Raw genomic sequence first — 24311 nt, forward strand, 5'->3', positions numbered from 1 at the left:
GATCTAACTATAGCAGATTATAGTGGCAGGGAATTGGACCCTGTGTTAGAGAAGGCAAGTCATAAATTTTTGACTGATGATAGTTTTGTTAAATCTAGGGCTTTTCAGTAGTTTGCATGGAGGGAAAACATGAACATTCTTGAGGAGAAATGTAAAAAGATGAAAAAAGAGCATCCATAAATGGATGAAACTTCCATTCAAAACTAAACTAAAGAAGAAATGATAAAAGAATTGCAGAATATAAGCCCTAAGGAAAGGAGGAAAATGGTCAAGGCATCTAATATTTCATTGTTGCCAAATTGGGATATTGTTGATGCTTTAGTTTTTAGTTCTGTTTCAAATAAATTGACTTTGCAAGACCAAAATAAAGAGAACTTTCAAGGCACTACATTCGTTGAAGATTAAGTTGCATTGGTCAGTTGGTCACTGAGAAGAGGATCCAAAGCCACATCATCACAGTCAGATGACTCTGGCTTGATGGGAAGCTTAATTGTGAGAAGAGTTGTTGATACCTCACATGTGCAGGTGGCATCTTGGAATGTGGAATCTTCCAAGTTTCTTTTGGATACTGCAAAGAAGGAGGAACAGGCCATGTCTAAGTTACAGGGTAAATATGAAACACTTCTTGAGGCCTATAATAAAGGAGAATTGAACTTGAAAACAAGGTAATGGGGAAGTCCACAAGGCCAAGAATAACATACCCCCATCCTCCAGTGGAACCTTTTAAATCTACCCCCCTTGTAGAACTACCAGACACACCTCAAAGGCTAGAATATTATACAGCTGAGGATTTTGAAGAAGAAAAAATAAGCTATGGGCTTTAGATGTAGTGTTAAATACGCAATACAAGGATAAGCTTAGAAAGGCCCTGATGTATTTGGTAGATAAGATTGAATGGCCCTTGTTTTTTTATCAGTTGGCAAGAGTAATAAGTATATGGGAGCAACTGAAAACCCATGATGAAATACTCAAGCCTATTGTTAACAAGTGGGGAAAAAGGGAAAAAGAAATCACCCTTTTATGTTATTCAGTTATAAGGTCTTTAAAAGACCATATTGAAAAATTATATGGTATTGCTAATGACTTGACAGATTTTGATAATAGGAGAGTTGCTTTGCAACTAAAAATTGTTTCTTATTTGAATAAATACAAGAATCAAAAATTTGATATGTTTCCTTGTGCTTTGGATGAAAGAACCAATTGAAAAATAAGGATGAATGGAGTAAAGAACTGGATGACCTTTTCTGCATAAGGATAAATAAAGTTGTTAATGAAAAGGGGCATGCTTGGTGGGCCACCATGACAGAGGAATTGGTTAAAGTCTAGTTATTTTTTGATTCTTTGAGGCAAGAATTTGTTGGTTTTGAAAAGGAGGCTGATTATATATTAAAGAAACAAGATGATATCATGTAGTTCAGCTGGCTGGATGACATACAGTTTAACACATGGATGGAAAATATTCCTTCGGACCAATAGTTGGAGGAAGGCAGTTCAGATAATGATAGCGAATTGGAAGATGAGGTGTAGGTCATTGACACATCAGCACCAGAATTGAAGGAAGAAGAAAGTGAAAAGGAAATAGTGTCTGCTCAAGGTGAAAGCAGTGAAAACCCACAGGAACAAACTGATCTAAAGGCATCACAAGATCACCCCTCATTGGCTAGCCTGGCAGCCACGTATTCTGAGGATCCAAAACAATGAGAGACAAATTAGAAGTTGATAAGTACAGCAGTAACAGGAACGGACCTACCTAAAAGAATATTTGATACACCTGGTATTCTATTGTGACCTTTTTGTCTTTTGTGTAATGTTTTTTTCGTTGGACACCTCTCAATCACATTTTCCCTTTTCTTGTTAAAACTCATATCTATATAAATGAGTTTTCAAGGCATTGTGATGGTCCGAGACTTGTGTAATTTTTTGTTTTCTTTCAAGAAGAGTTCATATACAGTCAGTCCAATAGTATGCAGGGGTTTTGAGTTTTTTTCCATTGTACTTTCTGATAAGAAAATTGAAATGACAAAAATGGCAATCTATTCTGGGCATTCAATTGGTTTTCTATTAGTTATTGTATTAGTCATATGAAAAGGATAATACAACAGGGTATTTACACTATATATGTGTGCTAAAAGGAAGTATTATGTGTATGATCAAGAGTTGTATGCTATTGTTAAAGCCTTGAAGAAGTGGAGACATTATTCGGTTCCTAAGGAGTTTATGCGGTATATTGATCATAAAGCTTTATAGTATTTGGGAAGTCAATATAAGTTGAATCAAAGACATCTGAAGTGGGTTGAATACTTGCAGATTTTTACATTTGTGATCAAGCATAGGAGTGGAGTTACTAATCAAGTTGCTAATGCATTGAGCATAAGATGTTCTTTGATGATCGAGATGAAGGTTGAAGTTATTGGTTTTGATGAAATGAAGGAATTTTTTGATACTACCCCTATTTTTCTAAGGTGTGCAGAGAGTGCGGAGCACCAAATCTATTAGATCAAATAAGTATGATGAGTATTTCATTCAAGAAAGTATATTGTTCAAATATAATTAGTTGTGTATACCAAGAAGTCCTATGAGAGTTAATTTGATTAAAAAAAAACATTGTGGTGGTTTGGATGGACATTTTGGAATTGATAAGACATTGAGTTTTCTTTTGCTTAAGGATAAGTTATATCAACAAAATATGTATAATGATGTTTAGAATTTTGTAAGGATTTGTGGAATTTGTCAAATTGTAAAAGGAGTAAGTTAGAATACTAGTTTTTATATACCTATTTTTCTTCTTGAGAAAGCTTGGAGTGACATTAGTATGAATTTTGTTCTTATATTACCTAAGATAGCAAGAGGGTATGATTCCATATTTGTTATTTTGGATAGATTTTCTAAGATGGAAAATTTCATACCATGTAAGAAGACATGAGATGTTGTGCATATTGCTAAGATTTTCTTCAAAGATATTGTTAGATTGCATGGATTCCCAAAAAAGTTTTATTTCTAACAGAGACTGTAAGTTTGTTGGTTACTTTTGGAGGACTTTGTGGAAGAAGATGGGTACTGAGTTGAGATTTAGTTCTACATTCCATCTATAGATAGATGGAAAGACAAAGGTTGTAAATAGAAGCTTGGGAAATTTTTTGAGATGTTTATTTGGAGATAAGCCAAGCGATTGGGTTATTGTATTGGTACAATATGAGTTTGCATATAATAATTTTGTGAATAGGAGTACAGAAAAAAAGGGGAAGAATTTTCTGATTTTATGAAGTCTTCATGAAGAAGTGAAGTTGAACTTGGAAAAAAGTAATCAAAAGTATATAGTGAATGTTGATAAGTCTAAGAGACATCATGGTTTTGAAGTTGGTGATGAGGTGATGATTCGTTTTGTTAAGGTTGTAGCTTCTGTCAGATTGATTTGATGGTAAAACATCTTTAAGATAAATATCCTATCTATTTTATATGTAATGTAATATATTTTTTATATAATATACATTATATATTATTATATAATAATATAATAACATATTACATATATTCTTAAAGATGAGTTATACATATAGTTATTTATATTATTAATATAATGATGATTAACTATAGAGACATGTCTCCTCCTCTCATATTTATATGAGATCCAAATCTGCATTTTGAAATCATTAATAACATTGGCAATGTTATTACATTTATAGAAAATGATCCATGTTACTCAACATGGTATCAAAGCCTAACTATAAATGGAAGAAAATAAAAGAATACCTTGAATATTCTAAGCATCCTTTCTAGACTTCCCATCCAACTCACAAGTGTGTGAACTCAAGGATGCCTAGGAGTGCTTCACTACAAACTACCTTAAAGGATGTTTAGTGCAATATTCTATATTAAGAACAAACCCATTTTTTTCAATACAGAGCTCTAGTAAGTGGATGGACAATGAACCACTTTCTTGTTCCTCTAAGAAGAGGGTTCCTTTAATTCTCTACTAATCACACACACTGGTAGCAGATGTAGATTAATAATATGTAGAGTGGAAAGCAATAAGAATCACTTTAAAAACTCTACAAATTTTCTCTATTCTATATAAACCAAGATGATGCCTCTACATAAAGATTATCATGCTCTCTAATTGAATACAGTGCAGAAAATCTTTATTTCATGCACTCCTATCACTCATTTAGATGATGTATTAGTTCCTCCTATATTATGAGAGATGCATAAGGATGAATCACTTTACTCTCTGGCTAGTTATAAAATAAGTGATGTGTCATCATTAATATTTTTAGTAAAGACAAGGGGAGGCCTTCTAACTATAATAATTGATATTAATGGTGAAAATCAAGGCATATTAAGGCACTTGGATTGGACCCATTTAAGGGTTTGGTGTTATATTCACATCATGTACATCATTCAAGTTTGCATGTTTGACTGGTCCTTATCACCTAGAATATAAGCATTCGGGCATATAAATTAAAAAAAGGTAGACCATTCTAAAAGTGACCTAAGTGTATATATGTTAGTAGAAAAGCACACTAGGTGTTTAACTAGGTGGTGTGGCCATACATGAGAATGAAATAAGTTAGACACATTAAAGGTAGGTAGGTATAAATGCATAATTTATTGCTAATGATCATTCCCATTCCTTATTTGTATTTAAATTTTTGCTAATGTCATGTGTGGGAGTATATATATTAACATATATATATTGTGTTTAATATATTCTATATATTAATGAAAATGGAATATATGCATATATATTCAAAGTATATATTCTTATTTATGTTTTTGGAAAGATCTTTATTATGCTAGAAATAGATAATACTGAGAGGGGGGGGGGTGAATCAATATTCTACAAACTTTTGCGCACAACGGGATATTGTTAATTACTTTCTAACTTGCATATGGAAGTAAACCATAATTGTTGAATAGTAAATATAAACATGCACATAAAGAACTCATAACACCATTATTTGTTAACTAGGGAAACCCTGGCCAAGGGAAAACCCTGGTGGGGATGGTACCCACTAGATGATTCACTAAAAAATAGGATCCTATTAAGGGTATTGACCCTATTAGGAGTCTATGAAGTACATATATTATTTCACATCCTTGATAGAGGACTAGGCTTTGTTAGAAGCCTCAAACCTATTAGGAGTTGGTATAACTATTACACGCAAGAATATCTCACTGCCCTAACATGCAATTATACAATTCAATTCCTTCACAAAATAGATATTAATACAATACTTTCTTGGCTACTATAACTCAAAATTGCTCCAATCTTACATTAGATTTCACATCACATAAAACTTGCAAATATTTCTCATAATAGTTTGCATGTCGCATCTAATCACACAAGTTCCTCCTTCTCTGCGCAAGATAAGATCTTTACTTATACCTTTCACATTAACAAAACTCTGCATTGGCAACCTTCATGTCTTCACATGCTTGACGTAATATAAAATAACTTATGGAATAATATCCACATAGTCAGCTCAACATAACTTAGTAATTATTTTGTAACCAAAATAATTCCTTAAGTCATACAACTTTGTTTACTGCTATGCTATGTTTTTCACTATTAAATACCCACACTTTTAATCTTACTATAACTTGTGTCGTACTGTTCATACACATCTATGAAATGGAACACATCATCATGATAGTTTCATGAAGCTTTCCTCAACTACACATAAGATAACTCTCAACGCATCATCCATACTCTTAAGATCTATTCTCTGAATTGCTGCAAACTATTTAATACTTAAACAATTTCTATCTTTAAATGCATAAATGAAATATTGAATGTATGTTTCCATAAATGAAAACCATCAAGACATATAGCTGATCATATTTCCAATAATCTCCTCCTTTGGCATCGATGGAAACATTTGGGAAAAAATTTCTAAGTCCCAAAATGATATCATACATAACAAAAACAAATAAAAGTAACTATATAAAAATTGCCTTCAGAACATTACAAGTTTAGCTCTCTCTCTCTCTCTCTCTCTCTCTCTCTCTCTCTCTCTCTCTCTCTCTCTCTCTCTCTCTCTCTCTCTCTCTCTCTCTCTCTCTCTCTCCTATAATAAAAAACATTGGTTAGATAGTCCTATGGCTACTTATTTGGCTTTCTCTTCCTATTTAGTTTATAAATCTAGCAATCGTATTCATCCTATGTCTTTGGATAAATGTTAGAAAACCTTAGTACCTTTGGATTAAAGGTATATCCTATCATTAAATTCATTTCAAATATATAAATGATGGAGCTATACCTCTTAATTTAGAGGATAGTTATCAATCAATGATAACTGATCCAACTATTAGTGTATTTTGTCTTTCATAGTTGGGCATGTTGAGTTCTCTTTTATTTTTCTATCCAAAGGACAAATCTATTTACTAATAGGATGCAAGAATGAAGCTCAAAGAATGATAAATGTAAGTGGATGTTATGCAAAGGTGTAATCTAAGTCATACCAAGCACTCCTAAGGTTGCAAGTCTCCATATTTTCAAGGTTTCAAGTGTTTTGGACCAAAGTTTACAATGTCTTGACAATGTTGAAATTTTTTGACAAGTGTTTGACTAGTATCCAAGGTGTAAATTTGCAAGTTTTTCTTTATCTTGATTAATTTTTTACACACACACAAGGCACAATAAGACAAGAATAGTTTTACATCACAACCTAGGATTTAAGACTGTATATTCCATTGAATTCCCACTTGAACTGAAGTTCATCCATGCTTATCTAGAGTGGACAACTTAGAATCTTGGCACCATAGGCTCTCCCTTATAGTGAACTCACTTCTTGGGGCTACCAAGATTTGGTTCCCAAGGGGCATTACTTCCCTAGGGACTATTGTCTCTACTAAGGATGTGAGAATATGGGATGTCTTCATGGGCATTAGTGACCCCTTGAGCTATTGGGTAGAAAGGATTTTGGTCTCTAAAACAAGGTATTTAGTGTGGTCATTTCATTTGGAAAGTGAATGATAAACTTCCTTAGAAGATCTCTAAGCCCTAAGAACTAGGGTTTGATACACCACACAGATACTGGAGGAGAGCTATCACAGAACAATACCATTGACATGACATTAATTGTATCAAGTCTATTATAGTGGTTGGAATGTTGAAACCTATTTTTGGCCCATCACCACTTCAAGGTCACTCCCTGGGGCTCACCAAGTGATGATTCTTGTGTCCAAGATAGGTCTCTCTATAGAAATTGCACAAATTTTTCTTGCACCCAAGATCTATGAATAACGAGGGGAGATGATATGTCCATGCAACTCCTAAGGTTCTAAACAATGCATAAACACCAAGTAGTATAGAAAGTTAATTTTGGTGAACCAAATAAAGTGTTATCTAATCTACAAAAACCATGCATAGAGTTTGAACAAGCACACAAGTCTTCAACAACATCTTGCAAACAAGCATTAGTAGTTTTTCAATGAATGTGTTCTCCCAATGATTGCCACATATTGTAAATAGACCATCAGTAACAAAAATTCATCTACTCTAGGTCCTAACATGAAATTGAAACCCTAGATGTGAATTTTGATCAAAATAGGTGCTTTCTGTGAACCAAATGAGCTCTGATAGAGCATATTACACCCCAAAAGACCAAAATGACTCAAGATGCCCCCAATTGTTCTTAGAAAATGAATATTACATCCATGGTGTAGTTGGGGTCCTAAAGGGTGCAGTTGGTAGTTTTTAGGTGCAGTTGGGAGAGTGGAAGTAGGCTATGGGGAAATGGTGTCAAATAAATACCTAGAAACTTAAATCTTGAAGCCTGCCTAATTCATCAATTTTTGTCTCCAATTTATGGGTTTGTTTACTTTGAAGTCATTTAAATAAGGTTTATTTGGTTGAATGCAGTCTGGACGGGTTGTATGTTGGTTTTATTGTTGCTTTTAATTCAAGCAATTATATAAATGCTTCAGTAAATCAGTAGAGTTTATGAGTTCATAAAAGAGATATTGCATAAGAATGGAGATGAGTGATTGCAGTTGATTAATTCTTATACAAGTTATTTGAATTAGATCTCCTGCCAATAGTCAATTTCTTTCCCAATGGATAAGGCACTAGTCCTATAAATAAGAAGTAAACAAGGATGAATTTTGCTTCTACATATCAAGTCTTCTTATAAAATCAAAATTATTTCAATCCTATTCAAGAATTATAAATGCTGGTCTCAACTCATTTATATCTAATTCCTGAGTCTTAGGTAGCTGTTATTTCAGGAATATTTGTAAATTTTAGGAGAATTATGACCAAATCTGTTGATAAGGGATGTGTATAAGTTTCAGAGCATTGAAGAATTGAAGTGAGCTGTGTAGTTATGTAAAGGTAACAGATGAGAATCAGAATGAAACTAAGATAATTTCATACATAGTTGCATTAGAATTATACCTAGGTATACCTGCCTTGGTTTAGCAAAGCCAGAAGAGTAGGAAACCATCGCTTAGTTTTGTTGAAGTTGGGTTATAGTGATTCATTCATATAGTTGATATTGGGAATTGGCTAATCCCTAGATTGTGTGAGTCATTTCACTTTGATATTAAGCATTTTGTTGCTTGATAGTTTCAGCAGTTTGAAACACCAACAAGATACACGCTACTCCTAATCATTCAAAACACAAGCATGAGGGAAAAAATGAATAATTATTTATTGCAGGACTATCTATGAGAGAATATAACACAGCGTCAAGAGTATGAGTTGCATCTTTAGCCAGAGATGATAAAGCAAATTGCTTCTTTTCTTCTTCTTTTTTCTCCCATAGAAGCATACCCATCTGCACGTCATCTGCTAGAATCACTACATTACATTTTCTATTTTGGAGAAACAATTCCTTAAAATGGTACTTCTAGATTGCACCAGGAAAGCTTGTATAACTTATAACAATGCATCTCGTATAGTTTCCTCATAGTATTTACATTGTTGGGGCTCCAAACTCTACAATGAAGTTCTTTTGAAAACTTGCAAGCTAAGCTTCCTTTCTTCTTTAAATAAAGTAGTGAAAAAGACTCTTGACTCAACAAGGTCATGTTGTGGATGCAAGCCATACAGAAAGATGAAAATAAACTACTGGAATGAAGAGGAAAGGAATGTAGATATAGATGTTCTACAATATATCAAATCTCCCAAAGATTGAGTTCTTGTTTAATGTCTTGCAAAGCAATCTACAGTAAAATGGCCACAAACCTGTGTGAATGGGTCTGGATCAAATTTTGTCAGAGGTAATGCTACTAATTTGAGTGAAAAAGAAAATGGGAGCAACTATGGCATATTACATTCTTTGTTTCTGATCCAGAGTTTTCCAACACCAAGACATCTCAAGATTCCCTGCATGCAAAAGAAATACAAAAAATGAATAGTGCATTATATCAGAAATATAAATTTTCCATAGTTTTATCCTTGCACTTAAATATATGCTAACCCTGAACCTAAACATCATCTATAAAACAACTTTGTGACCTGAAAGAATTAATAGTGGCTCTATTTTTTAAATTGCGATGAGTAGAAGAGAAAGATAAAATGTAAAAGCATTGAATAGCTTTGGAATCCGCCTCTGCAACTTTTTGATAGATAACAAACTTGGAATGATATCTAATGACCAGATTCTTGCCTCCTTTCTCCTCTCCTGTTGACCCTACACCAAACTTTTACCCATTGCAATCACGGTGCACCCCAAAACAAAATTAACACTGTCGTGACCTTTTTTCTTATGTTCTGAAGGTCAAAATTTAAACAATTTTACCATAGTCAAAATTTGGTCAAAATTTTGACCATATCGGGCCCTTTTTTTCAAAAAAAAATGAATTTAACAACCCAAATAGGCCTTTGGTCAAAAAATTTGGTCGAAAATGGGGGCCTAATGTACTAGTGTCTTCCAAGAATAGGTTTACCTTATTTTAGAAAAATGGTGTTCACTTATACCCACCCTTTTGCACACCATCTTGGTGCACTTACCTATAATGATTTATGTATAGGTTTTATTCCATCATGTTATGTCTTTTCTTTTTTCTAATAAGTAGGTGAGTGTCTACCATATATTTTAAGAGATGCTTGATTCATTTGCATTGACTTGGTTTTTCATCACAATCAACTCAAATAAAATTCACTATGAAATCTTTGTCTCTTGAAAAAAATTAAGTTCAAGAGTAGAATATAGTAATCCCAAGTCTTTGTTTTCAAGTCTTGACTCACATCATAACTAGTTCACTATGAATAATATTTTACAAAGGGAGTTTATAGTTCTAGAGTCTATAAAACATGATGAAATTATATAATATAGGTGTTCATCTAACTAAAGTCCATTCAAAACACAAGGATTGTTGTCATTTCAAAATATATTCAAAACTATCAATAAACTCGATCAATTCCTTTGATAGACTATACTAACAAGTGTTTTTACGCTCTTGAACATAGAATAAATTTAAACAAGTATCCAATTTGCTCTTGAAATGAAACTTTATTTGATGAATCAAATATGATAATGCTAAGGATTTAGTAACTTCAAGTCTTAACAATGCTCTAAATAACTTGAGTGGATAAATGTGATATTGATGGTAATCATAAAGGAACTTATCCATATGAAAACTATGACTTAATTGCTAAAATAAATGCTTAGGAAAATCCTAAGATCTAAGATCTTCGATCTACTAGATTTATTAATGATGTTAGTTTGTGGTAAGTGATCAGGAAAGTACTGTACATATTTCATAAATTCTTTGGGGCTTAGGACATTACCCTGAAAATAAAAATATTGGGTGAACCATGTTAAATCTTGGTGTCTTGTGTTCTTTTCTGATATTGTTTATATTTGCATGTAATTGTTATTTCTATCTATGGTTTAATCATAACAAGTGGTATTAGAGCTAGGTTGTTTGTTCAGTTATCCTCTGCAGGAAAGTCTCATGGTTAAGTGGGATTCTATCATGTCCCCTTTTCAAATAATTAAAAAATAATAAACTTTGCCAAGGAAGGCAGGCCCAAGAAAGTGAAGTTTCAGAAAAAGGGGGTTAATCTTTGGAAACCGTTGGACTAATAAATGAAAATTATTATTAAAATATGTTTTATTAACCTCTCTTGGATGTGAGTTATGGTTATGCCTTCTTTTGAGGGGTTTGGAGGCATTTTGGGCTGATTCCAGAACTTGATTTTTGCTCATTCTTTGTTATTCTTCAGAGGCTGCCAAACCTGTGGAGAACAAGACCCAAGAACGGGAGTTTGCAGGTTTCCAGGGAGACCCAAGAATGGGAGTTTGCAGGTTTCCAGGAAGGCTAAGGATAGGAGTTTGAAGGCATTCCATGTGCATGCTCATATAGAGTTTGCCTTTGTGCTGAACAGTGCAGATTTGTGGGTTTTCGGGTGTGCTTTTTGTAAGAGTTTGGTGTTTCCGGTTGAGTATTTCATATCAGTTTGGGTTGCTTCTGTATTTCAGACTTTAAGGTGTTAAAATAGAGCCAAATGTATGTATTGATATGTGATTAAACTTCTGAGATAGATTATTAGTGTTTTTGTGGTGTTTTTGGGCATTTTTGTGTTAATTTCGGGAGCCCAATGAGCATAGTTTTTGTCCTACATTTGTGAACTGTTGTGTAAAGGCTATACAGATCAGGAAATTTCATTTTGTAGGCTGTTATGCAGCTGAAATTTTTGTAAAAATTTTCATTTTCAGATTTATTAATAATTTGTGAAGTTGTGAAGCTTTTGGCACTATTTTCAGCATACCCGATTTGGGGTTTCTTGAGAAATTTGGTGGATCTTTGTGATATTAGTTGTTTGATCTTAAAGATCTGATTAGAGGTTGAAATATCATATAAAATCAGTAAAGGGACATTTTAGATTCTCACAGTTGAGTGGTAGCGATGATATATGAGGGTAAGCTGAGGGTTGATAGGTTTAATGGGTAGAACTTTCAGTTATGGAAGATGCAAATGGAAGACTATCTTTATCAGAAGGATTTATGGAAGCCATTAGAAGGAAGAACCAAGAATCAGGGATCTATGTCAAATGATGACTAGGACCTTTTGGACAAAAAGGCACTTGGAAGCATTTAATTATGCTTGGCACCATCAGTGGCATTTAATATTACAAAAGAGAAGACGACAGAAGAGTTGATGCAAATCCTAGTGAAATTGTATGAAAAGCCTTCTGCTTCAAACAAGATATTTCTCATGAAGCATTTATTTATTTTTAAAATGATAGAATGTGGATCTGTTGTAGATTATTTAAATGAGTTTAGTACTACTACTAGTCAGTTATCTTCTGTGGGTATTAATTTTGATGAAGAAATTAGAGCTTTTTTAATTTTTTGTTCTTTGCCTGAAAGTTGGAATGGCTTGGTAATGGTTGTGAGTAATTTTGTTCCTAGATCTGTACCCTAAAATATGATGATGTCATTGGTGCTATTTTGAGTGAGAAAACTCGTAGGAAAACCTTAGGTGATCTAGATCAGGAAGTGTTTTGAATGCACAAAATTGAAGGCAGAATGACTGAGAGAGGAAGTAATTCTAGAAATTGTGGAAAATCAAGAAGAAAATCATACGGGAGGAGGTCTCAATCAAGAGAAACAAATGACTACTAGTACTATGGGAAACCAAGATATAAAAAGAAAGATTGTTGGACTCAAAAAAAAATGAAGGAGACAAACCAGATGGAGACAAGGAGGCAAATGTGGTAAGTAACAAATCTGAAGAGAATGCTTTGCTTCTATTTTTAGAAAGTGTTGATGATTCATGGGTTTTAGATTCTGGTGCTTTATTTCATGCTACACCTCATAGAGGTTATTTCATTGATTATGTCCACATGGATTTTGGACTTGTTTATTTGGGGGATCATGAACCCTATCAAATTGTTGGAAAGGGAAAAGTTAAGATTAAGTTGTAGAATGGGAATTATTGGCTACTAAATGAGGTAAGACATGTTCCAAAGCTAAGTAGGAATTTAATTTCAGCACGGCAACTCGGTGATGAGGGTTGTGTAATTACTTTTAATGATAAAAATTCGAAGGTTTCAAAAGGTACCCTTGTAGTAGCAAAAGGTTTGAAAGTAGGCACGTTATATCTTTGTATAGGTCATATTGTTCATTCTACTTTAATTGTTTCAGAGAAAAATGAATGTTCGGGAATAGTTGTTGTAGTTGAGCAAGGAGAAAAAATAGTTGTTGTAGATTTTGATACAATGTTGTGGCACAAAAGACTTGGGCATATGAGTGAGAAAGGTATGAAAGTGCTTCATTCAAAGAAAGTTTTACCAGGTCTAAAATGTGTTAATATGGATTTCTATGAATGTTATGTGTATGGAAAACTAAAGAGAGTGACTTTTGTGAAGACTGGAAAGGAAAATAAAAATGAGAAATTAGAGCTTGTGCATACCGATGTATAGGGACTAGCTCAAGTATCTTCCCTTGGTGGCTCTCATTATTATGTTACATTCATTGATGATGCAACTAGAAAAGTATGGGTTTATTTCCTTAGACAAAAATCTAATGTATTTCAAACTTTTAAGAAATGGAAATGTTTGGTTAAAAATGAGACTGGTAATAAATTAAAATGTCTTAGATCTGATAATGTGGTGAGTATTGCAGTCATGAATTTGAAGATTATTGCTCCACTAATGGTATTAGTAGACAGAAAACTATTCCAAGGACTCCACAAGAAAATGGAGTGGTTGAATGCATGAACAAGACTATAATGGAGCATGCAAGGACCATGAGGTTGCATGTTGGGTTGCCCTTACACATGTGGGAAGAGGCTATCAATACTGCTATATATTTTATTAATAGAGGTCCCTCTACTCCTTTGGGATGTGGTATTCCAGAGGAAGCATGGACTAGTAAGAAGGTGAGTTATTCTTTTCTCAAAACCTTCAGTTGTGAAGCATATGCTCACATAGATTTTGAAAATAGAACCAAGCTAGAAGCTAAGTCAAATAAATGTGTATTTGTTGGATATGGAATTAATGAATTTGGTTATAGGATTTGGGATTTTGAAAATCATAAAATTGTAAGAAGCAGGAATGTCATATTCAATGAGAAAGTGTTGTAGAAAGATCTATTGTAGCAACATGAGAAGAAAGAAGATGATTATGTACTATTGGATGATACTCCAAAAGATGATGTTCCATCCATTCCTCATGATGTGAAACAATCGCAACAACAAATACCACACACATTAGTGAATTTTAGATGGTTAACAAGGCAAATTAGACCTCTAGAAATATTTTCTCCCTCTTTGTATTCTATTTTACTAACAAATGCTGGTGAACCTAAATGTTATGATGAAGTTGTACAGGTGGATACTAAGATTTAGTGGGAGTCTATAATGAAAGATGAAACAAAATCTTTGCTAAAAAATAAGACATGGGATTTATGCAAGTTTCCTGGAGGTAAAAGGGCGTTATAGAATAAGTGGGTTTATAGGTTAAAATAAGGGGATGGAGGTAAGAAAAGATTTAAAGCCAAGTTAGTTTTAAAAGGATTTGCATAGAAAAAGGGCATTGATTTTGATGAGATATTTTCTCATGTTGTTAAAATGACTTCTACCCATACTATTTTAAGTATTGTGGCTATTGAAGATTTGTATTTAGAGTAGCTTGATGTTAAAATTGTCTTCCTTCATGGTGATTTGGATGAAGAGATATATATGGCTTAGCCACAGCGATTTGAGGTCAAAGGTAAGGAGAACTTAGTCTGTAAATTGAAAAAAAGTTTATATGGCTTGGAGCAAGCACATTGACAATGGTATCTAAAATTTGACAGTTTTATGAATGAACATGGATATAATAGGTGTCATTCAAATCATTGTGTTTACTTAAGAGGTTGGATGATGATAGCTGAGAGGAACATCCACTAAGTGTTTACACTTTGGGGGCTCTACTACTTATTTATAGGGCTATGTTAACTCAGATTTGGCAAGGGATATTGATACCAAGCAGAGTACTACAAGTTATGTCTTTACTATTAGTGGGGCAGCTATGAGCTGGGTTTCTAGGTTACAAAAGGTTAATGCTTTATACACTACAGAGGCAGAGTATGTTGTTGCTATATAGGCAGCAAAGTAGATGATATGTCTTCAGTTCTTCTTGGAAGAATTGGGATACCCTCAAAAGGATAATTATTTGTTTACAGATAGTTAGAGTGCCATTCATCTTGCAAAGAATTTAGCTCTACATTCAAAGACCAAACACATACATGTGGTACCATTTCATTCGATTAGTTTTGGATGATGGGTTGTTAAAGTTGGACAAAATACATACAGATGACAATCTAGTAGATATGTTTACAAAAGTAGCAACCAGGGAGGAGTTGAACTCCTCTTCAGCTTTGGTTGGTCTTCTATACTGAACATGAATAAAAGAACAACAGAGTCTGAGGTGGTTTGATCTAGTGGGAGCCTCGTGATGTAGCAACATAGCTCCTAGATTAGTCTCCAAGTGGGAGATTGTTATCTTGTGTGGAGTCTGATCAGTCCCCAAGTGGGAGATTGTTAGTTTGTGGTGACTGATTAGGAAAGTACTATACATTCTTCATAAATTCTTTAGGGCTAAGGGCATCACCCCGAAAAGAAAAAAAATTGGCCTCTATTTTATCAGGATTTTGGGCCAACATGTAATTATTAATTATAACCCTAAAGCAATAAAAATACTTGTATAAAAGGGCTTAGGGTTAGGGATTGTTCACAAGGTGATGCAAAAATTGGTTCTTGCAATGGTATTGAGTTGTAAGGGATTATGGATTATAATCAGGTTGTAATCATTGGATTGTAATAATATTAGACTTGCTATTTGGTGGATGTAGCCTAGGGATTGGGTGAACCACGTTAAATCTTGGTGTCTTGTGCTCTTTTTTGTGTGATCTATTATTTTCTAATATTGTTTATATTTGTATGTAATTGTTATTTATGTCTGTGGTTTAATCCTAACAATTGAATATTGATTAAATTAAATTCATTAAAAATAAGCTAAAACAAACGTCAAAAGTCAAGATTTTAGAGAGTTATCTAGAATATTTATTTTTATTCTAAATCAAAATATTAAGTTGTTGATGTTAAGAAATGAAATCCAAAAAATCAAATTTATTTGCCATATTTACCATAAATTAGACAAAATTGATGCAATCTTCAATAGAAAACTTCACATTTTTATATTGCCAAACATTCATCAAACCCACAAAATAATGAAAATCAACGAATCTAATAATTGAACTTAAATTCATGAAAAGTGTTTAGACTTATCATATAGTATAACTTACAATCAACAAATCCCAAATGGTATGAATACAAATGTTTACCAGACGTCAAATCCAACAAATCTTAATGCTAGCTAGCTAACTATCTTGGAAATAATAATATTGAGAGTTAAGGAACCCTTCCACATTCAAACTTAAACAAAGTTTACCAAATCAAAGAACATGTATATTAAAATTTTGGTAGTATTCTATAGGAATAAATTGTTTACTTCTACTTTACAGTGACAGAGGCATGGGTATTTTCAGAGACTTCACTTTTTAGATCAAGGGACAAGATTTAATCTAATCAAGAGCCAATAATCACTTCAAACCCTAGGGTAGTTTAGAAGATTTAATCTAATTAAGTGATATATATCCTTGTTTCTATCCACCTTATTCTGATGGAGGCCTAAGGTAAACCACTTCATACACTACACTACATGGTATATGCATCATTTCTTTTATTTGTTATACACATTTCTATTATTTAATTCATTTTCTAGTCGTATAGTTTCATTTCTAGTTAATCAATGTGTTGTAGATCAGATGAGTATCATGTTGATAAGTTGGATCATAAAAAATCTCTTGTCGCTTGGAGGAAATCTTTAATTTTGCCAATGAAAGAGTATGGAAATGGTTTTTATTTCTTGTTTTCTTTACTATCTTTCTGAGAATGGTCATTAATCTTTTGACAAAAGTATTGTGTGTATGTGAAATGAAAGTGTATTGGCATAGAGACAATGATTAATAGAAATATTTTAATCTATTTATTGAATTTAAATTCAATCAACAGTTCATAATGAATTTAATTCGCTTGCTTGAATAAATATCCCTAGTGGCATTAACCTTGTTCATGTAAGAGGATTATAGAAAGTGGGAGATCTAACTAGACCACTACCCTTTTTTACAACGCCATAAGAATGACTTTTCTTTAATCTTTTTCTATTTCTTTCTTTCTTAATAAATGTTTGATTGTAGAAAATTTTGTCAATAATTTGATTGATATTATATAAATTCTATTTTCAATATTAATATATTTTGATGGTGTACAAATTTTAATTGTATTTACTATTTTTAATTATTTTTTTCTCTCTTACTAAAATAAAATCTCTTTTTTAAAATACTTGAAATATTTCATTTATTTAGTCATCTCATATTATAATCTCAATCATGGTACAAATATAATCTATTATGTAAAAAGGTTTTGTACATAAGATCACTCACAATCATAAAACCTTTAAAATTTTAAAAACTCCAATTTAATATCCAAATGAAGAGAAAATATCTTAACATAGTATCCATTGATTTTCTTGACTACCAAGGTATAGATAAGAATTTAGTATATGGATGGTGTTGGTCAATTCATTGAACCAAATGCAAGTGCTATGCCGACACATAAAAATCTCCACCAAAGAATGTAGTTTTTATCATGTTTTATATGAAAATATTTTATTGTTTTAAAATTTGGACCGCACATTAGTCCTCCAATAAGGGATATTTTTGCAAGAGGGTCCAATGAGGTAGTGTGTAGAGGTACAATAATTGAACCCTATGTGTGAATGCGTGGAGAGTCACCTCCAAACCCCTTTATTTCCATTTTATTGGGTTAACAAGACGAGGTGTCCGATTGCATTGCACATGTGGGCCGTTTCGGCCAAAAATACAAACTTTTAAAGCACGCGCTTTATTTTTTATGGGTAAATGGAGTTAGCACTCTTCATATCAATTAAAATATATAGTTTCAAAAGGTTCATATATAAACATATATACTATTTGGGGGAAAACAAACAAAACTTGTTTCTTTTTTAGATTGAAGAAAGCTATTGTGCTTTTTAAAATTTTACAGTGAATCTAAATTTGTCTTTACATATGTTGGATAATTTAATTTTTTTTAACTCTAAATATAGGTAATAGGGTAGTTAAGATTAAACAAAATCAAATACAAATAAGATCAATTTTTCCTAGTGTTTTGCTTTATATTCAATTTTTTAATCTTTAGATCATTTAATTTTCATGTTTAGTAGTTATTTTTCCATGTGTGAAATGCTATGAGTTCAAATTTAGTCATTTGAAAATATCTTCACATAAATGTTTTATTAAAAAAATTATTTATTTATTTTAGTAAGCTTCCCAGTTTTTAATGTTTGGTGATGTTTGTTTGTTTGTAGTTTTTAATAATAAGTCACAATCAAGAATAACTAGTTTTCAATTATTATTAGAATTTACTATTTTAAATTATTTTGAAATCTAAATTAGGGAAAAATATATTGTTATTTTATTTTACTAAGTAAGCTTGAAATTATTTTTGTGTACATGTTTTATAATATGGCAACTTTTTATTTTGAAAACTTCTTTTTTTCCATTATAATCAGTGAATGAGTCGTTGAGTTGCCTAACAAAATTACTATGTGTCTAGCAAGGAGTCGTGGCTAAAGGTACACATCAAACACTTTAATAGATGAATTTAGAGCTATGTTAAGAAAACAAAGTGATTGTGATATTTAGTGAGTGGAGAATATTTGGAGTAAGAAATAGAATAAATTAAAAAAACAATCAAACCACACTATCTTAAAGAATTAAATTGACTGATCATTCCAGCTCTTTGTTTATAAATATTTATATGTCATGCATTCCCATTTTTGGTGAAATTACAACAACCAGTGGCTTCAAATTTGAGCCCTAGTCTATAATTTAGTTTAAAGATGTATCTTTTCCCATGAACTATTTCATAAACATTTTGACATGTAATCCATTCACGTCAGAGCTTGTTTTCCTTGCTCCTATAATCCATACACGGAACCAATTTGGGTAATGCTCCCGTAACATTTTTTTTGTTGTGAATGATCTTTAGTAATGTTCATATACCCTACAAGACTAAAATACTTCTATTGATCTTTGTATACATACTCTATAACAACGTCAGTAAAGGAAGAGATCTTATCCTTTGGCAAATTAGTCCATGACTCAGAAGACTTGTGTTCTTGTTTTGTGACATGTCCACACAAAACATATGTCATGTGTCCACATGAAACCTAAATGCTTGAATTGAAACATCTCAAGCATTTGGATTTGTGGTGTAATGATTTCAAGTGGGGCAGTGTGATGCCTCAAGGCCTAGGTTCTTTAAACTTAACATATCTAGATATATATCAGCCTTCATACTATATCTTGTATTTACAAGCACAGACATCGTCATTCTTTCTCTCTAGGTTTGCAAAGAATTGCATCAGTTTTAAAAAAAGGAGCTTTAGGTGTTAGTTGTTCCATGGTAATGCTTGATTACCAAAAAAAAGTTCCAATTTGTCTTCCAATGCTCATCAATGAGATGATAGTTGGAATATTGTAGCCTCTAGTAAAATTACAAAAGGAGCTCTTATTTTGTAAACTTGCTAGCTAAGAAGTGTTGGAAACTACAATTGGAACAATTGTTATGTTGCAATTGATGTCAAACCTTATAGGTAAGACAAATTTCTATTGGATTTAAGTGTCATATCTAGATGATTGATGAAGAGGATTTGAGAAGTTGAACATAACAATAGCACCTAGAGGAAAGATTGAGTTATGTGAGGAAACTACAATGGACACTTGATTAGTTAGACTTTAACAAGATAAAGTAATTTTTTTATCATGCCACAACTGAAGAAGATAGTTGTACTGAAGCTTTGAAGAAATGATCAAAGACTGACCAAATGCATAGGCTTGACTGAGAAAAAGAGCAGAAGATTAAAGAACTTTCAATGTTTGCCAAGTGTTGCTAGTGTCGACCAAATGCTAGTATGTGTTGAGTAGAGACAATGTTGACCAAACATCAGTATTGACTGAGTGTCAGCATATATGCCAAACAAGAATATTAGTAGCAATTGAGTAACCTAGTAATGACTAAGTGTCAGAATACAGTGTTGGTCAATGGATGACATTTTGACAGTTAATGAGAAAATCATGATTTCCAACCAACGGAGTTGATTTCTTGGAATATGTAAAGCATGTGGAAGATAATGATGGATGAACTGAAATATTTAATGTAAGAAGAGGGTTAGGTAAGCAATCAATGGATTAATTTGAAAGAGAAGTTTGTAGAAAAGGAGAGGATGAACAATAAGGTAGATAGATTCATTGTATGTGTTGAATCTGATCAAACCCTAAGGTCTATGGTGGTGTTTAAGTGAGAAAAAATCAGAATTATCTATTTAAGGAGGTACAAGGGCTGACCTAAAGAGGTTGGAGGAGTTATTGATCCTATTGATTAGAGAACTCAAGTAGGAGGCTAAGAAAAGTTGTGAAGAGGTGAGTTGTAATTGCTTGAAGGGTTGCCAAGAAGATCAGAGACAAAGATGATAATGAAGGCTAGTCAGGGGATTAGCATGTGAGTCAAACTATGATCAATATTTTCAAAGTGAGTTGTATTTTCCAAATCAAATTTTGATGTTACTTTCTAACCATTGTATCAGTATTGAAATCCTTAATCAAGGTTGAGCTAATAATCATGTATGTAAATCCCTTAATCAAAGTGGCATTCTAATGGAATGTTTTAAATTCCTCTAACATGGCTACTCCTAATAGGGTGATTAAATTCTTTAACAAGGTCACATTTAACAATGTGTTTTGTAACCTTTAACAAGGTTGCCTCCTTACAAAGCTCACTTCAAAAGAGTGAAAATATCCCAGTTTGGCTTTCCACATTAAATCTAGTGTCAAACTTGGGTCTATGTTATTTGTGATGTTTTACATTTTGCAAGTTTGTTATATTTAGGATAGTGGACTGCTAGTTAATGTTAATAAAATTTTACTATAGAGACCTAGCTAATGGATGTTAAGATCTGAAGTAGTTGAAGTGTTTGATTGTTGAATTGGTACACCTGGACCTTAGCTAAATGATTCACCCCCCTCCTCTCAGCTATTCTAAATATTCTAACAATTGGTATCAGAGCCTTGGTGCTTGTAGATAAAAGTTTGAAGGTACTTAAAGCTAAATATCAAGATGTATAAGAAGGAGGTCCCAAGATTGAACAAAGAGAACTTTCCTACATGGAAAAGTATGATGAGGCTGCATCTAGCAAGAATTAGTGATGGTGCAATACATTTTGTAGACAATGCATTTTTTATAACAATTCTTCCTCTAACATTTGATCAACTGAAGGAGAAACAAGAACACAACCAAGCTATGTTGGAGATTGCATCATTGTTGACCTATATCGAGTTTGATGAACATTCTTTAAAGGTCAAGATTGGCAGTCAGAAAGGAATATATGATGATATGAGGATACAAGAAAATGAAACTTTTGCACAATATGGAACAAGGATAAAGGAGATTATAGCTTCTATCAAAGGAGTTGGAGGAAAAAATTAAGAAGATGAAGTTGTAAGTAAAATGCTCAAAACCCTTCCATCAAGCTATGTAATTAGATTTTCTGCTATTTAAGAGTTACAGGAAATTGGTTCCAAAAAAGTTATGATTGACATACTTATTGGTAGGCCTTCTATATTTAAATCAAGTAATTTGATAATAGTCATCATGCTTCTAAAAATTTATTTCAAGCTACTCTTAACATTGGTTCACCTAGGAAAGGAAAGTTTGTTACTTATAATTTAGATGATTATGATTGTTTGGTTATTGAGGAGAAAGAGCTAGAGGAAACTGAAGTATTTATAGTTATGAAATTTCCTAAAGGAAAAAGGACATACAAAGGAAAAATTCCTATTACCTATTGGAATTGTAGATGGATAGGTCATTTTCCACATAGATTTCCTAAGAAGGTTGATAAAGATAATGAAGATGAGGAGATAGATAAATTTAAGAAATACAAGAACTTCAATTAGAACAGAAAAAAATTATGGTACATAGTTGAAGATGAAGAAGATGATTAAAATACTGATGGAGATGACAATGATGAGGAAATAGTGTTTGTTGTTGTAAAGGAAGATCCCTCTACCAATAACACTAAAACTGATGAAGAGAAAGTTTTAATCTCAAACATGAACAGTGATAATGATTGGATCATTGATAGTGCTTGCACACATAATATGACTAGAGATATGGATAAATTCATAAAAATAGAAGAATGTGATGGAGGATCAATAAGATTCAAGAATGTTCTCCCTGTATAATCAAAGGTAAAGGTTTTATTTCTTTAACCAACAGCATTACCTACAAAGATGTCTATATGGCTAATGGCTTAAAAAATAACATGTTGAGCATATCTCAGTTGAATAATAAATGACTTAGAATTGAATTCAGCAATAGAAAAGATAAAATATTAGGAAGATCTGGTAAACTAATTGCTATCGATGAATAAACAAAAGGTAATAGTTACAAACTAAATACTATAATTTGACATTGTTTGGTTGCAAAATTAGAAGAACATTCGTTGTGGTATAAGAGGCTTTGTCATATGAACTTTGATAATTTGGTGAAAGTTAGCAAGAATAAAAGTTCTAGAGGTATACTAATAGTGGACAAACTGGATAATGCAAGATGCAAAGAATGTGAGTTAAGAAAGATGACTAGCTCAATCTTTAATAGTAAAGTCTATTCTAGTATAAAAATTCTAGATTTGGTATGCACAAATCTATGTGGTCCTATTGGTGCTAAAAGTTATCATGATGATAAATATTTTATACTATTTTTTAATGACTACTCAAGGATGATGTCTCTAATGTTTCTAAAATTTAAACAAGATGCTTTTCAAATTTTTAAAATGTGCAAGGAAAGACTTGAAAATGAAACTAGAAAAATATTTAAATGTCTTTGATATGAAAGAGGAGGCAAATTTACTTTAAATGAGCTCAATGAAAATTGTGATGAGCATGGAATCAAAAGATAATTGACTGTACTATGAACAACACAATGGACTAGAATCTTTAAAAAGAGGAAAAAATCTATTGTGGAATGTTCTATAATGTTTTTAAATTAGAAAGGAGTTGCTCAATTTTTTTGGAGAGAAGTTGTAAGTACAACTCGAGAAAGGAATAAACAAGACAATGTATGAACTCTAGTGTGGACCTACTCCTAATGTTAGCTACTTTAAAATACTTGGTATTAAATGTTATATAAGGAAGGATGGAAGGATGGAAAATTTGATGGTAAAAGTGATGATGGAATATTTTTAGGATATTATACTTAAAGTAAGGCTTATAAATGCTTAAACAAAAGGAAAAACAAGATAATTGAAAGTGCAAATGTAAGAATTTATGAATTCTCCAAAAAGAATTTAAAGAAGGTGAAATGAAAAAAATAGAAGGAAAAAATGAGCTCATAAACTATGGATATATGAAATTGAAATTACACCGCAAGTGAATGTAGGAGAAAGTAGTACTCAAGCAATAAATGGAAATGAAAATGGAACAAATGAAGAAAGTGAAATAGTTCAAAATATTGAACCTATAACCATAATGCATATAAGGATAAATCATAGCTTATCAAACATAATTGGAGATGGGAATGAAGGAGTGTTAATTAGAAGTAAGTTAAGAACAAGAGATACTACATGTTTAATATCAAAGATGCAATCAAGATAGTAAAATATAATTTAGAGGATGATGAATAGATGACAAAAATGAAGGAATAAATTAATTAGATTGAGAAGTAAAAGACATGCTCATTGGTACCTAGACCAAGTGACAAGAATGTAAAAGGGATTGAACACATTTTCAGGAAAAAGCTCAATGAAAATAGTGAAGTGATAAGAAATAAGGTAAAACTAGTTTGTAAAGGATATACACAAGAAGAAGGATTCAATTATGGAGAAACTTTTGCACCTTCTACTAGATTGGAAGGAGTTAGAATACTGTTGTCTTATGTTTCTTATAAAGGATTTAAAGTTTATCAAATGGATGTGAAACTTTCTTTTTGGAATGGAATACTAGAAGAATGAGCCTACATAGAACAATCTGAAGTATTTTTCGTAAAAAAAGGTAATGAATTGGTTTGTAAATTACACAAAGCATTGTATGGTCTAAAACAAGCACCAAGAACATGGTATGAAAGACTACACTCTTACATAATCAAGATTAGATTTGAAAAAGCAAGTGAGAATATTAATTTTTACTTGAAATCTTAAAATGAAGAAAAAATTTTGATTGCTAAAATATTTG

This window comes from Cupressus sempervirens, chromosome 9 (genome assembly GCF_028749045.1).
Source record: "Cupressus sempervirens isolate cs-2001-9-10 chromosome 9, ASM2874904v1, whole genome shotgun sequence".
Taxonomy (NCBI): domain Eukaryota; kingdom Viridiplantae; phylum Streptophyta; class Pinopsida; order Cupressales; family Cupressaceae; genus Cupressus; species Cupressus sempervirens.